We start from the raw sequence: 15070 nt of genomic DNA, 5'->3' as shown, positions 1-15070 counted from the left end.
ACAACGACGACACTAACTGCCTCTTCTAGGCAGTTTTTTACAGAGGAAGAGGTCGAGGCGGCCATCAAAAGGGTCAAGAGGAAGGCGGCCGGCGTCGACGGTATCGCGTCCTGCGTGGTCTGGGCTCTCGGGGGAGAGGCACTTAGCCATATTGCCCACCTTTTTAATACATGTATCACTTTGGGATACTTCCCGGAGGCATGGAAGGTGGGCAGGCTTGTGCTGATTCCCAAGAAGCCTGGACCCGGGGGCGTGGTGTCGTGGCGCCCGCTTTGCCTCCTCTCAAACTTCTCCAAGGCGTTCGAATATTGTCTTAAGGAGCGCCTTGCGTCCGGGGTTACCTTCGCAAGCAACCAATTTGGCTTTGTCAAGCGCAAAAGCACGGTCGATGCCATGTGTCGTCTCATCGACACATGGGACGCTGCCAAGCGTACAGGTTTGCATTGCGTGATGGTGGCCTTGGACGTCAGGAATGCCTTTAACACCGTACGGTGGGACGGTGTTCTGGGCGCCTTGGCGGGGAAAGGGGTCTCGGCTCCGCTGCTGCGCGTGTTGAGTAGTTATCTCAGCGGGCGCGTGGTGGAGGCGACGACCCCGACAGGACCTGAGCGTTTTGCAGTACATGCCGGGGTGCCTCAGGGCTCCGTTCTCGGCCCCTGGCTCTGGAACGCTCAATATGATGGTCTCCTCGAGATGCCTCTTCCCAGGCACTGTAGTGTTTTGGGGTTTGCGGACGACGTCGCCCTTCTCGTCGGCGCGCGTAGTGTCGAACGCGTGGTTGCGTTGGCCGAGCAAACGCTCGCCCGCATCCACGCGTGGTTCCGGGAACAACATCTTGAGCTGGCGGAGGAGAAGACCGAGGTCCTGCACCTGACCAGTAGGAAGGCGCCGGAGGCCCTTCAACTTGCCCTCGGTACGGCGTCCCTTCGTAGCGGCGGATGCGTGCGCTACCTCGGGCTACTGATTGAGGGCAATCAGTGCTTCCGCGCGCATGTCAGGCGTAGCTGCGAGAAGGCAGCCAAGTACGCGGGCCTGCTAGCCCGAATCCTTCCCAACATCCGGGGCGGGGGCTACTGGGCTCGGCTGCTCTACTATAGGGTGGTCGAGTCGGTGGTCCTCTACGCGGCCCCTGTCTGGGCGCACGTGGCGTCGAGGTGTGGCAATGACAAGGCCATTAACGCGGTCCAGCGTGCGATCCTGGCTCGAGTAGCCAGGACGTACAGGACCGTGTCCCTCGATGCCGTTTGCGTTCTGGCGGGCGTGCCGCCCCTGGTGTTGGTGGCGGAGGAAAGGCTGCGTATTTTCCGCAGGCTGTCCACCCTCGACAGGGGCTCGGAGTGCTTCGTGTCGGAGGCTGGGCGGGTGAAGGCTGAGGAGAAACTTGTCACGCTGCAGCGTTGGCAAGCGAGATGGGATGCTGCAAGGCATGGACGCTGGACCCACCGCTTGATTCCCAATATCAGCGAGTGGATCCAGTGGGGCCCTAAAGTACTCAGCTTTCGCCTAGCTCAGTTTATCTCCGGGCACGGATGCTTCGCTGAGTATCTGTCGAGGATGGGCTTCACGGATAGTAATCTCTGCCTGGCATGCGGGGGGGGGGGCCTGATGGCCCCGTTCACGCGCTCTTGGAGTGTGGGCATTTCGCCGCCGAGAGGGACGCCGCCGAAAGGGCGATGGGAACCGCCATAAGTCTCGGGAGCTTTATGTCCCTGCTTAGGGAGGAGGACACCAGGACTACTCTCGTCTGTTACGTCACTGATGTGATCAAACAGCGAGAGGAACTGGACAGGACTGAGAAACGACGGCACCGCAGGGTGCGAAGCAGCCGAACGAGACGCAGGCCTTAGCCTTTAGGCTAGGCGTTTATTTTAAATTTTTTATTTTTTTATTTTTTAATTTTAGGTTTTTCTTTCTTCCTTGTTTTTGACTCTAGGTGTAGTATAGGTTTACCGTGGCCTTAGTTAAACGGTTATTGACTCATGATCCAGACACCCACCGTGCAGGAATCCCGAGAGGGGACGCCGCGGTGGGTGCTCTGCGCAAAGGCTGACGCCTGAGGAGGGGTTTAGTGGGTATACTTGGTATTGCACCCTTCGCCAGGGAGTTCCACACTCCCGCCCACCAACATCATAGGGCGGCGTGCGCAAAGCATTCCCCTCCTCCTGAAAAAAAAAAAAAAAAAAAAAAAAATGTCAAGGTTATGTTATATACCTGACGGTTGAGCTCGCTGTGGTGCAGCTTGTTGGTTGGAAGAGAACTGTGACGCTAGTAGTGAAAAATGTCGGAAGCTCGGGGTTGGTGCTTCGGTCTATCAACTACTCCTGTGTCTTAATTAACTAAGAAATCAACTGAAAATACACTCCATTGCCTTTTTTTCTGGCCGAATATTGCAAATATCTCCGCAATAACTGCAGAACGGATATTTCTACAACCGAAGCCCAGTCGTTTAGTCTTTCCGGAATCTAAATTTTCCACTTGTGAACTGCATACTTCGATATTAAAGCGTCAGTTTTGGTCGATAGAAACCTCTAAAACTAATATACGTATATGGTTTTCTTGTATGTGTGGCTCGTCATAGTGTGCGGCGACCCGCGCCCTTAAGATCAGCAAAACTGGATAAGAGCTCGCCTGAATACAAGCGTCGGCTACACCTAGCCAGGAAAGAGGAACGCGGCAGGACGCTAGACGAGTGGCAGAAAAGATGGGACTCAGCTCTCAGTGGACGCTGGACTCATTCACTCATTCCGAGGATCTCTTGAGTGGATCGGATGGAGTTTTCCCCTGCTCGATTATCACCTGACTCAGGTATTAACAGGACATGGGTGTTTCTCGAGCTTTCTTAAGCGCATCGGGAAAATAGACGACTCTACATGCCTGCTCTGCAGGAGGGCCGAGGACACCATCGAGCATGCCCTGATGACGTGCCCAGTCTTCAACAACGGGCGAACCACCTTGGTGAATGGAATTAGTACCTTTTCGTTTGTCCTAGTGTTGTCCATACTCAAGGACACACGCAAAAGAACGCTCCTAAAAATGTTTGTCGACGACTGCCTCAAGAGGAAGGAGACCGCGCTCAACGAGTTCCAGAGGAAAAAACCATCATCTATGTGAGAACCCAACGAGGACCATAATTTAAGAAGTAGGTGGGTTTATTAAACCGTAATTCCAGCCGCCCCCCTCGTGAAGTAATGCTCGCAAGGCGGATTCCATAGAGGGGGGCTCCTACAACTTGGCTGAAGGGAGGTTCCGGTTTTAGTGGGTATATCGGATTGCACTCATCCCCGGCGAGTCCCACACTACCATCTATTATGGTGTGCGCAAAGCATTTCCCCCTCCACTAGAAAAAAAAAGAAAAAAAAGAGCCCACGGTCGAGGCCTGAATTTTTCGGCAGTGAAACGTCGACTCCCGAACGAACACGTCGAATAAACGATTATTTAACTTATACCAGAGGTTTCTCTGACAGTATCCCTTGAATGTTCCGGTCATCGACCTGGGATCAGCTGTACGTTGTACGAGGCCAGTGCGTATGAGTCAGCAAATGCATCCTCAACTAAATGGGTGAGTTTCTTATTGATAATATTTTTCACAGTAAGCCGTCAGGAGGGCCCTGCCGGGCCGCGCGCCGACAGGCGAGCCAGAGTATAAACAGATGACGGGTAACGTAACCCGGGTTGAGGACCGGAGCTTGTCTTCGTATGTTTATCTCTCCACTTGCAGCTAAACTGTACTCGAGAGCCTGTCATTTTCTGATCGTAATAAATACTATGTATATACTTATATCCTTATAGTCCCTTCTCCTTGGTAGAAGATAAAAAACTGAAAAGCGAGGCCTAATGACGCTCGAACGTGTAAGAAATCCTTAGTTGCATACATATCGTAGCCCAGTTTCGTTCAGTTTCCAAATTTTCTCGTACTTCTTCTTGACTAGAAATTCAAAATTTTGTTGGCCCAAAAATCAGGATGTCATCAAGTGATACGTCAAGTGAACAAATTTTAGTGCCTACAATTCGTCATCGTTGTGTATTGCGCTCGTCGAGCGATGAAAGTTCATCAGAGAATGCGCATGTGGATACTAATCCAACGGGTAATCAAGAATGGTTCGATCCTCGAGGAAATCAACCTATTATAAAAGCTTTTACAAGCGAATGTGGGGTTGACATATCTAATATCACATTACAAAATTGTCGGAATGTGAAAGACTTTTACGCTTTACTGGTCACGGAAGAAATGCTTCAGGAAATAAGCAATCAAACAAATATATATGCAGTGCAAAAGCAATCAATGAATGCTTCGAGGCGTATAAATAAATGGGTCCCTACAAATAAAAATGAAATCGAGCGCTTATTTGGGCTCATCATATGGATGGGATTGGTAAAATATCCAGCGATATATTTATACTGGTCCAGGGATCCGCAATATTATCATCCATTCCCACACAAAGTAATGAGCAGGAACCGATTTGAAATTCTTTTGCGGATGCTTCATTTTTGCAACAATGAAACAGCAGATGTCACCAACCGATTATACAAGATCCAGCCGATTATCGACGAATTGAATAGAAATTTTAAAAAATACTACCATCCGACGGAAGTAATTTGTATTGACGAATCGATGATTCCATTTCGTGGACGAATTATATTTCGACAATATTTGAAGCAGAAGAAACATAAGTATGGGATCAAAATTTTCAAACTCAGCTGTGTGGTCTCGGCTACACATATAATTTTAGTGTTTACAGTGGCAAAACTTTCGACAAAGTGAACACGACGTCAACCAATGTAGTTATGAATTTGTGCGAAGGTATACTTCATAAAGGACATACCCTCTGTACCGACAATTGGTACACCAGTGTAAACTTGGCCAAGAAAAAAAAAACTGATAGAGAAAGATACTCACTTGATTGGGACACTAAGGAGTAACCGCAAGGATACCCCAAAAGAAGTGGTATTCAAGAAGCTAAAACGGGGGGAATGTGCCGCTAAAGAGAGTAAAGAAGGGATCACAGTTTTGAAGTGGAAAGAGAAGTGTGACGTTCTGTTACTTTCAACCAAACATACACTCCAAATGGAGACCGTTCGAACAAAATCAAAAATTGTTAGTAAACCAACAATTGTTATAGACTATAATGCGGGGAAAAAATCGATTGACCTGTCAGATCAAGTTGCTACATACATTAATCCATTACAAAAATCGATGAAATGGGATCGAAAATTAGGTTTTGAGTTGTTATTGAACACTGCTGTTGTAAATTCCTTCTTTATATACCAAGAAACAACAGGTCAGAAAATGTCTATCACAATGTACCGCAAAAAGTTAGTTGACGGACTTATGCAGGAGAACGAGGAACAAGTGGACACCCGTGTAAATCCTCGGCATCACTTGGAAAAAAAAGAAGGCAGTGCGCATAAAACTAGAAGATAGTGCACCGAATGCTATAATCAGAATACACGAATGTTAGGACCAAAGACAGCTAAAAATGTAACGCAAAAAGTAACAACCTTTTGTAACCAATGTACAAAGAAACCTCACCTTTGCATATCTTGTTTTAATAAATTACATTAATGTTTTTAAGTATTCTGTTCTATTCCTTCAAGCATTGACCAAACAAAAACCGATATCGCATAATTTAAATGTTCAGTCTCACAAATACGCAAGGACCGACACACGCGCCGCGATAGAAGAACGAAAAATCTGTCGCCGGTCCGCAGGGACCGGCATGGTCTGAATGGAAAGTCTAGCGCCGGTCCCTAGGGACCGGCGTGGCGCTTAACGTGTTAACGCGATTATTTATTATTAAATCAGCTTTGCGAATCATTCGTTGAATTCTCTTCGGACACGGAATTATTTAAATTAAAATATCGTTCATGTACTTTGTTCATCTTCACTGTACATCTTACTTAAAAATTTCATATGGTACACATGAGGTGTCGTGCACGTCAGGAAATTAAAACAGCTGTCACGGTTAAACTACTTATTATTTCTGTTGGAATACAACGATACCATCGTCGTAAGCGATAGACGCGCGGGGGTAGGAGGCGTTTCTTCCCTGGCTGCGAAGGGACCCAGGCGGGGGTGTAAAGTAGGGACTGCAGGTCAGTCCCAGGAAGTCAGCTAGCATAAGCGCATCAAGGCACTGTTTCCCGTTCCCTTGTCTACACTTCAGCTATATGCCGAGAAATATCTAAACACAGACAACGTGGAAACACTGACGCACACAGTCATTTCTAACAGGTTATGGGCCCAGCTCCTGTGTTTGGTGTTAAAAGACATTTTTTTTTGTTAGTGTAAACATTTTAAGTGAATTCATAATGGCAGACAGTGCGGGATTTCGTTTCGCTATTCAAAAACTAAATGGTGAGAACTATTCAGTATGGAGCTACAGAGTGGAACTCTTGCTGATAAAGGACAATTTGTGGGACGTCATCAAAGAAAAAATGCCTACTACAGTGGATGCTGTATGGTCAAAAAGAGACGATCAAGCACGTGCTACAATAGGATTATTGGTGGAAGATAATCAGTTGCAGCACATAAGGACCGCTAGGACAGCCCGAGAGGCATGGGAAGCGCTGAAAGGATACCACCAAAAGGCTACGCTGACAAGCAAAGTATTTTTACTAAAACGAGCATGCAGAATGGTCCTAAAGGAAGACGGTAATATGGAAGAACATATCACGACTTTTTCCAATTACATAGACCAACTGGCAGCTCTCGGACAGGAATTGCCCGACAATCTTATAGCTGCAATTTTATTAGGAAGTTTACCGGAATCGTACAAAACTCTCGTAACGGCTTTAGATAGTAGATCCGACAACGAGCTCAGCACTCAATTTGTGAAGAGCAAATTGATAGATGAGTACAAGAGACGTAAGGGCGCGAGGGATGTGAAAGAAAATTTTGAAGCAACCATAAAAACTGCTTATAAGGGCAAAGTCCCCGCGCAATCAAAGAAAAGTTGTTTCTTTTGTAAGAAAGCCGGATATTTTAAGAGCGAATGTACGAAGTATAAGGCATGGAAAGGCAAACAAGAGACAGCCAACAAAGTTTCAGAAGAAAAATCTTCGACAGATTATTGCTTCTACGCAGAGTACGGGACAGCGATGGCATCGTGTTTCGGGATAAAGACGACCGAAGGGAAAACAAATTCTTGGATTGTCGATTCGGGTGCGACAAGCCACATGGTGACAACGAAGGAATTTTTCCATGAATTCGACTCCGGCAGAAAGGGCCACGTTTGCCTCGCAGATGGCGAACAAATGGCTCGAGTGGAAGGCATGGGCGCAGGGATACTCAGGTACGTCGACAAATTTGGGAAAGTTTCCGAAATGTATATACAGGACGTGCTGTACGTTCCGACCTTTGGCTGCAACTTATTGTCGGTCAAGAGGCTTGCGAAGGACGGATACAGGCTTGTCTTCGAGGGACACACGTGTCAGATTTTGGGTGATGGGAAACCGTGGGCAACGGCAAGTCTGTCTCCAGAGCTGTACGAACTGAAGACGGTCGAGAAGGCCCTTGCAGTAAACGAGGTCGTAAATGCGGGCTATACCGAGGATTGCCAGCATGCATGGCATTGGCGTTTTGGACTCCGGGACCCGGTCGCAATTAAGGAGTTGGCTGAAAAAGGTCTAGCGACAGGTATCAAGGTAAAGGACTGTAAGACGCGCGAGACCTGTGAGTGCTGTGTGAAAGGAAGAATGGCACGGATACCTTTCCCCAAAGAATTCAAAAACAAAACCCGAGAAATTTTGGATCTTTTGCATACGGATGTGTGTTTGCGGACCTATGCAAACTGTGACCCCGGGTAATAAAAGGATTCAATAGGAAACCTAAAATCATAAGGTCGGATCGAGGAAGGGAGTACATCAATGAAGACTTACAGAATTATTTAAGGAATCAAGGAATTAGGTCTCAGTTCACAGCCGCTTATTCGCCACAACAGAACGGAGTAGCCGAACGGAAAAATAGATCTTTGCTGGAAATGGCGAGATGTATGCTCCTGGATGCAAATCTGGAAAAGAGATATTGGGGCGAAGCAGTGTGCACAGCTAACTATTTACAAAATAGATTGCCAACCAAAGCAACAGGAAGGACTCCGTACGAGCTGTGGCATTGCAGGAAACCAGATGTAAGTAACCTACACATATTTGGATGCGACGCATATGTGCATGTACACAGAGAACAAAGACAGAAATTGGACGACAAAGCTAAGAAGTTCATCTTCATCGGATATTCGGAAGAATCTAAGGCGTATCGACTATTAAACACAGAGACAAATCAAGTCAAGATTAGTCGAGATGTAATTTTTCTGGATGGGATCCGTGAAAAAGGTGCGATTAAGGAAAACTTAATGCACGATGAAGTAATACTTTCAAGGGCCGAAGCATCGGATACAGAAGGAAGCGTGCAAGAGGACATTGCGGAAGGAGTATCGTCAATGGAAGACAGTTTCTGTCCTACGGATGAAACGGACAGTGACTTTCATATCAATGTAGGTTATGAGGATACAACTCAGACGCGAAACAGACGCTCCGAAAGATTGAACAAAGGCGTACCACCGGTCAGGTATATGGCGGCATCTTTGAAGGTGAAGCTGGAAGATAGGGAACCCAAGAATGTACGAGGAAGAAATTAAATCTTTAAAGGAAAACAGCACATGGGACATTGTATTAAGACCAAAAGATCGGAACATAGTCTCCAACAAATGGGTCTTCAAAACAAAACGAAACGCAGAGGGAAGTATTGAAAAGTACAGGGCCCGACTCGTCGCACGGTGGTTTTCGCAGAAGTACGGAACTGACTACGACGAGGTTTTTGCACCTGTGGTAAGGCAGACGACTCTTAGGACCTTCTTGGCCATAGCAGGTCAAAAGAATATGTCGGTCAAGCACTTTGACGCCAGGACAGCCTTTTTAAATGGAAACCTCGCGGAAACAATTTATATGGAGCAACCCGAAGGCTATACCATACCAGGTAAAGAGGATTACGTCTGTAAATTAAAGAAAAGTATTTACGGATTGAAACAAGCAGCGAAGGTATGGAATGATGAGTTAAATCATTTATTAAAGAATCACGGGTTTGGACAAAGTAAAACAGATCCATGTTTATACATATTTATGTAATTTTAACACATTTATGTAATTGTCTATGTAGACGATATTTTAATTGCGGCTAAGAATGTATTAGACATAGATAAAGAAGCGAATTGTCTAAAGCGATATTTTCGTCTTAGTGATTTAGGTTTACTCAGGAATTACTTAAGTATAGAAATTAGGCGCGATGAGGGTAGTTTTTATTGTATTAAACAGACAGAATATATTAAGAAAATACTAACCACATTTGGACTAAAGGACGCAAAAGATTCTAGCATACCTATGGATTCAGGATACATAAAGGGCAGAGAAAATTCTCCACCGTTGCCGGACAATAAAAAATATCAAGAGCTAATTGGAGCTTTGTTGTATTTGGCAGTAAACAGCAAACCAGATATTTCGGCAAGTGTTGTAATTTTGAGCCAGCACAATAAGGATCCAAAAATGGCAGACTGGACAGAGGCAAAACGAGTTGTTCGTTATTTGAAAGGAACAATGAATAACGAATTAAGACTCGGTCAACTAGAAAGTCCAACTAGGAAGTCCAGTTCCTGTATTTTGGAGCACCAATCAGCTGGGCCTGTCGGAAGCAGTCATGTGTGGCACTATCGTCCACAGAAGCCGAATACGTTGCACTCGCTGAGGCATCACAGGAAGGGGTCTGATTAAGGAAACTACTGAAGGATTTTAACGGAGAAACGGAAGATAGGACAGTAATTTATGAAGACAACCAAAGTTGCCTCAAGCTCGTAGAGAATAACAAATTTAGTAATAGAACTAGGCATATAGATACTAAATATCATTACGTTATGGAATTAAAGGAGCGAGGAATTATGGATTACAAGTATTGTCCTACAGATAAGATGTTAGCTGATATGTTAACTAAGCCGCTAGGTAGAATTAAGTTAAAATATATTACGGATTGTTGCGGGTTAATTAGTTAAGGATTAATTGCGAAAATATGGCTATCGTTGAGGAAGGGTGTTGGAATACAACGATACCAACCTCGTAAGCAATAGACGCGCGGGGGTAGGAGGCGTTTCTTCCCTGGCTGCGAAGGGACCCAGGCGGGGGTGTAAAGTAGGGACTGCAGGTCAGTCCCAGGAAGTCAGCTAGCATAAGCGCATCAAGGCACTGTTTCCCGTTCCCTTGTCTACACTTCAGCTATATGCCGGGAAATATCTAAACACAGACAACGTGGAAACACTGACGCACACAGTCATTTCTAACAATTTCGAGTCTGAATAATTAATATATATTCTTCAGATGTTCTAAAGTAAAGGTGAACAGCGTTTTTCTTAAAAATATCACTTTTACGTGGTAAAAAAAAATCGAAATTTCATACTGCGTGACTTGTTTATTGGTTCGAACGCGGCACGGAGTCCCCCTTCTGCTGTCAGACACCGCGATCGGAGTACGAGCGATCGACCGTGTTGTAGTTCACGCTCTCGTCTCTCATTGATCAGTGTTTTTTGTTAATAATTCGTAAACAAAGCCGCAAATTGCATTTTCGCTATGGAAAAAGTTACTTAGAATGACCTCAGCTACCTCTATTTCCATATTATGAGACATTTTTGCGACATCATTTAAGATATAAAATGTTTTTTTTACCACGTTTGGCACACAATAGTCACACTGTGCGACCTATACTATCTGAGAAGAAATGCATATAATTACTTACAGTGTGATTATGTTATTATTAGTCAGTGTTTATTTCGGAAATGATAAGTACTGAGAAAGAAAGGGAGAGTAAGAAGTTTCACTGTTTTATTATTATATTGATTGCGAAAACAGTAAAACTTCTGCTTGTTTTCATTTCTTTCATACTCATCATTTATGAAATAAACACTGGCTAATAACTTCATAACCGTACTGTAGACACATATAATCACGGTTAATTTTCAAAGAACTAGTTTCAAATTATATCTTGATAGAAAAAATATCCAAATCCATCCTAAGTGTTATTCCAAAAGGTGTACGACTTCATATCCCTCCCCCATCTAATAACTTATAGTCTTAAATTTCCAAAAAATCCAAATTATCTGTTCAAACATACATATAGTAATGAGTCCTAATCCTATACACTTCCAGGCTGCAGTTTGATCCATTTTTAGCAAGAGTAATATAGAAATTTTCTTTGCTCTGATTAGCTGATAATTCAATGCTAAGACAGGATCCACTGTGAATTGGTTGCATAGTAAAATGGTAAGGATGTGTGCACCAGCTTAGGAAGTAAGAAAAACATGCAAGAGTAGGTCCCATTATTGTATTAAATTAACATCATACATATTTTAAAGTTTACCTCATTTATTAATACACATATAAAGGTATTAAAATAAGAATAATGTTTATATAAAACAATTACTAGATTTTACAAAGTAGTTACATATTTCAATTTTTCAACAGTACAAGCTAGGGTAGATGCCCCAATTACCGTGCCTTAAAGCCAATATTTGCTTTACCAAAACTCTCATTAAATACTAGAATTTTCATTTAATGCACTAAAAATATATTTCGATTTTTTAAACATTTTTGATTTTAAAGATATTTTTTGCGTGATAAAAATTAGTAATTTAATGTTTCTAAAAAAAATGTTTCTGGCCTTAATTCCATGCCCTTCCAGGAGCTTGGCACATTATTATGTGCCTTGCCATATTTCCGTGCGTGGATCCCATGTACGCTTTTTCCATTGTTTTAAATAAAAATGAGGTTAGGTTCAACCACGTGGTCTAATACAAGAGGGCTCTGAAATAAAATCTGTTCTAAAATCTAAAATCTGACCCTATTTCCAGACTTATATTAAAAATATAAAAATATGCATAATTAGTGTTTTTTATCGTTGTTAGTTCTAAATGAAACCCTCTTACGACATAATATGCGTTTTCGGCATCTGTTTCTTACAATTTTTGACACAACATGCTACTTATTATACTTATACTACTTATACTTACTTTTCAATTCCTGCTGTAGCATCAATTGAAAAACTATTATATTTTAAAATATGAAAAATGTAGTACCCCTCCCTGAATCTTACATGTTAATAGGTAAATATAATAACAAAAAATATATCATCAATTTAGATATAACATTTTTCTTTTTATCCGAGGGCACGAAATTTGGGTCAGGCAAGGAAACTGGAACATCTACCCTATTTAATTTAAATAATTTGACTCACCTCCTATCGATGAACATATAACTACATGCACTGAACTCAACACAGCAAATGACAATTAACCTGGTTACCATACTGCTATGCAAAGCCAATCTGCCGCATGATGGTTTAGTAGTACCTCACGATAGTAAGCCAAGCAAGGGCAACCGGCTTAGAATTATGAAGCAGGTAGAGAAATCTGATTGGTTCGCTTCCACAGCTAAACAGTGCTGCTCTCATAGTTCTAGACAAAGAGAGGAAGTGGCGAGTGATGAGTGAGCAAGAGAGCACAACATCAGCTCAACCACAAGTGAAACAAGTCACACCGTCGACTAATGTAGCTTGTTTCACTTTACCGTGCTTGCGGTCTCACTCTTTTCGCGCATGTGTATGCCTGGTGCTCCATCTGAAACACGTGGCGCGATATTCGACTTGCACTTTTCGATCATTTCTACAATTATTAAAATTTTCGAAAACCCATAAGCTACATTTTAACTAATAGTTTGTACTTTATGAATCTACAAAATTTTGTTAATTCAGCGATCCCAATACTTCTTAACTGAGACGATCAGCAATCAATATTCTACTGTATGAGGAGTTTCGAAAGCAACGAATAATTTTGCAATTTTATACGATCTTTACTGTTAAAAATTTGAAAAACGAAGCTGGAACTTGCATCCATATCCTCTTAGAAAGATTACATATTTAATGTAGTAATTACCTACAAAAAATTCTCAAACTCTTTTAGTTTTATAGAATTAGAGTTATGAATTATTTATTAAGTATATTACAACTATTGAAATTTTCGAAAACCCATAAGTTACATTCGTAACTAATGATATTTAGTTCAAATAATTTGACAGTCACATGGTAAATAGTTAAAATCTAATTTTCAAAGCATAATTTATGAACTTTTATTATTTGAAGAATCTAGATCGACGTCTTAGCTACAATACTAGTACAGTTTTGTGCATGTTTAATTTCTAATTAGTTAAAAATACCTGTCGATATTCATACCTGTCTCAGACCATGGTAAATGCACAACCAGAACATCAGAACTGCACAAAGGAATGTTGTTTGCAGAATTGCATCATAGGATATAACAGATCTGTAAAAAGCAAAAGAAAAAAAAGTGAGACATTAAATTACTGAAAGTGTTTTAGAATTCTTAATAAATATTCGATACGCCACAAAATCTTACTATTGCATAAAATTAGTAATGGAAGTAATATGGAAATTCATTTCTATTCTATTGACCAATCATGTAATGGATACTTTCGGAGAGAATGCTCAAACCAACACTACTACAAATCAGCAAAACTTGCATGTATTTCATGTATTGCAAATTATTTTATAATAATATTGCATTATATGTATAGCAATCGAGTATTATTATAGCATAATACTTTACATATCTTTTAGCATCCTTCACCATCATTTCGAACGCTGTTAGCAGAAACATTAAACGAAACCATATTTCAAACTCTATAAACTTTGAGTTGTAGTTCTCAAACTGCGTATAAACAGAAACGTTATTCAGCACTATCGTCATTTTCGTATTTATCACGATGCAATTTGTTCATTTCGTGTAGTGCTTATTGACGTAGAATGTGAGCTCGCGTATATTATAACAACGATGGAAATTTTCAAGCCCGTAGAAATAAACGGTAATTATATAATAAGTATAGTCAAGGGATCCAAGACGGGCAACCACCAGCTAGTCGCACATTTGTCTTTCGCATTTTAAATGTCTGGTTCTACATTTTCCAAATCGTATAAAATTGCAAAATTATTCGTTACTTTCGAAACTCCTTCTCGTACAGTAGAATATTGATTGTTGATCTTCTCAGTTAACAAGTACTGAGATGGATAAATTAACAAAATTTTGTAATTAACAATTTTGAAATGATTGTTGTTTCAAGACGCTCGAAAATGTCTTGGACTGTGTGGTCGAGAATCCTACGGGGTGAAAAGTACAAGTCGAATATCGCGCCACGTGTTTCAGATAGGGCACCAGGCATACGAAGCGCGAAAGAGCGAGACGACAAGCACGGTAAAGTGAGACAAACTATATTAGTCGACGGTGTGACTTGTTTCACTTGTGGTTGAGCTGATGTTGTGCTCTCTTGCTCACTCGCCACTTCCACTCTTTGTCTAGAACTACGAGGACAGCACTGTTTAGCTGTGCAGCGTCAACCAATCAGAGAAGAAACAGTTTCTCTACCTGCTTAATAATTCTAAACCGGTTACCTCCGCCTTGACTTACTATGGTGAGGCACTACTGTAACGGTACAGTGGATTAATTTACTACTACATATACGCAGTGCAACTTCTACTTATCAGATTGCAATGACGCGCTTATACCTTCGACTAATTCTCGCGCAGACAGACCTCCCAACATCCTGACCGCTTTACAACTTTCTTCTAGGAAAGTAGGAGTAGGAGAATTACTGATCACAAATAGGATTGGATGATGCCAATAGATTCTAATCTCATTTGTGACGTCTCCTCTTCGCTCCTTGGAGCAGATTCCAAGTATTATGCAGTCAGTATTATGCATTATTTCAGAAATTTTGTATTATTAAATGTCTCCAGCTTCTCATGAAAGTTCCTAGGCGTCTCAAAAAAGTTTTTTGAATATTTCTCGATAAGAATAAGTGAGCAACTAAAATTATTATGGGCAATTAAAGAGCAATTTTTTGAACTATGTTTCATTAATTTTTGTTATTATGGTGAGCCAGTTCACGTGGATATCAAACCTTACATTACTGAGCTGAACGGTTAAAACGGAGCATTTTCAGAGACTGCTCTGAAATGTGCTGCAGGAGA

The 15070-nt window shown here is 42.2% G+C and overlaps 1 long non-coding RNA gene across 8 annotated transcripts; it reads right to left on the bottom strand.

The window, feature by feature from the left end:
- Positions 1 to 11342: 11342 nt before the first annotated feature.
- LOC117227156 (uncharacterized) lies at positions 11343 to 15035 on the bottom strand. 8 transcript variants are annotated; one of them, XR_013033909.1, is made up of 4 exons: positions 14606 to 15035; positions 13259 to 13349; positions 12266 to 12647; positions 11343 to 11847 (listed from the first exon to the last, which is right to left on the bottom strand). It is a non-coding gene; the product is annotated as an uncharacterized LOC117227156 (long non-coding RNA). The 8 variants fall into 8 exon arrangements; XR_013033908.1 differs by having other exon boundaries at positions 11343 to 11835; XR_013033906.1 differs by having other exon boundaries at positions 11343 to 12485; positions 12615 to 12647.
- Positions 15036 to 15070: the final 35 nt, after the last annotated feature.

Source organism: Megalopta genalis, chromosome 7 (assembly GCF_051020955.1).
Source record: "Megalopta genalis isolate 19385.01 chromosome 7, iyMegGena1_principal, whole genome shotgun sequence".
Lineage (NCBI taxonomy): Eukaryota > Metazoa > Arthropoda > Insecta > Hymenoptera > Halictidae > Megalopta > Megalopta genalis.
This window is presented reverse-complemented; position numbering and strand designations above follow the sequence as displayed.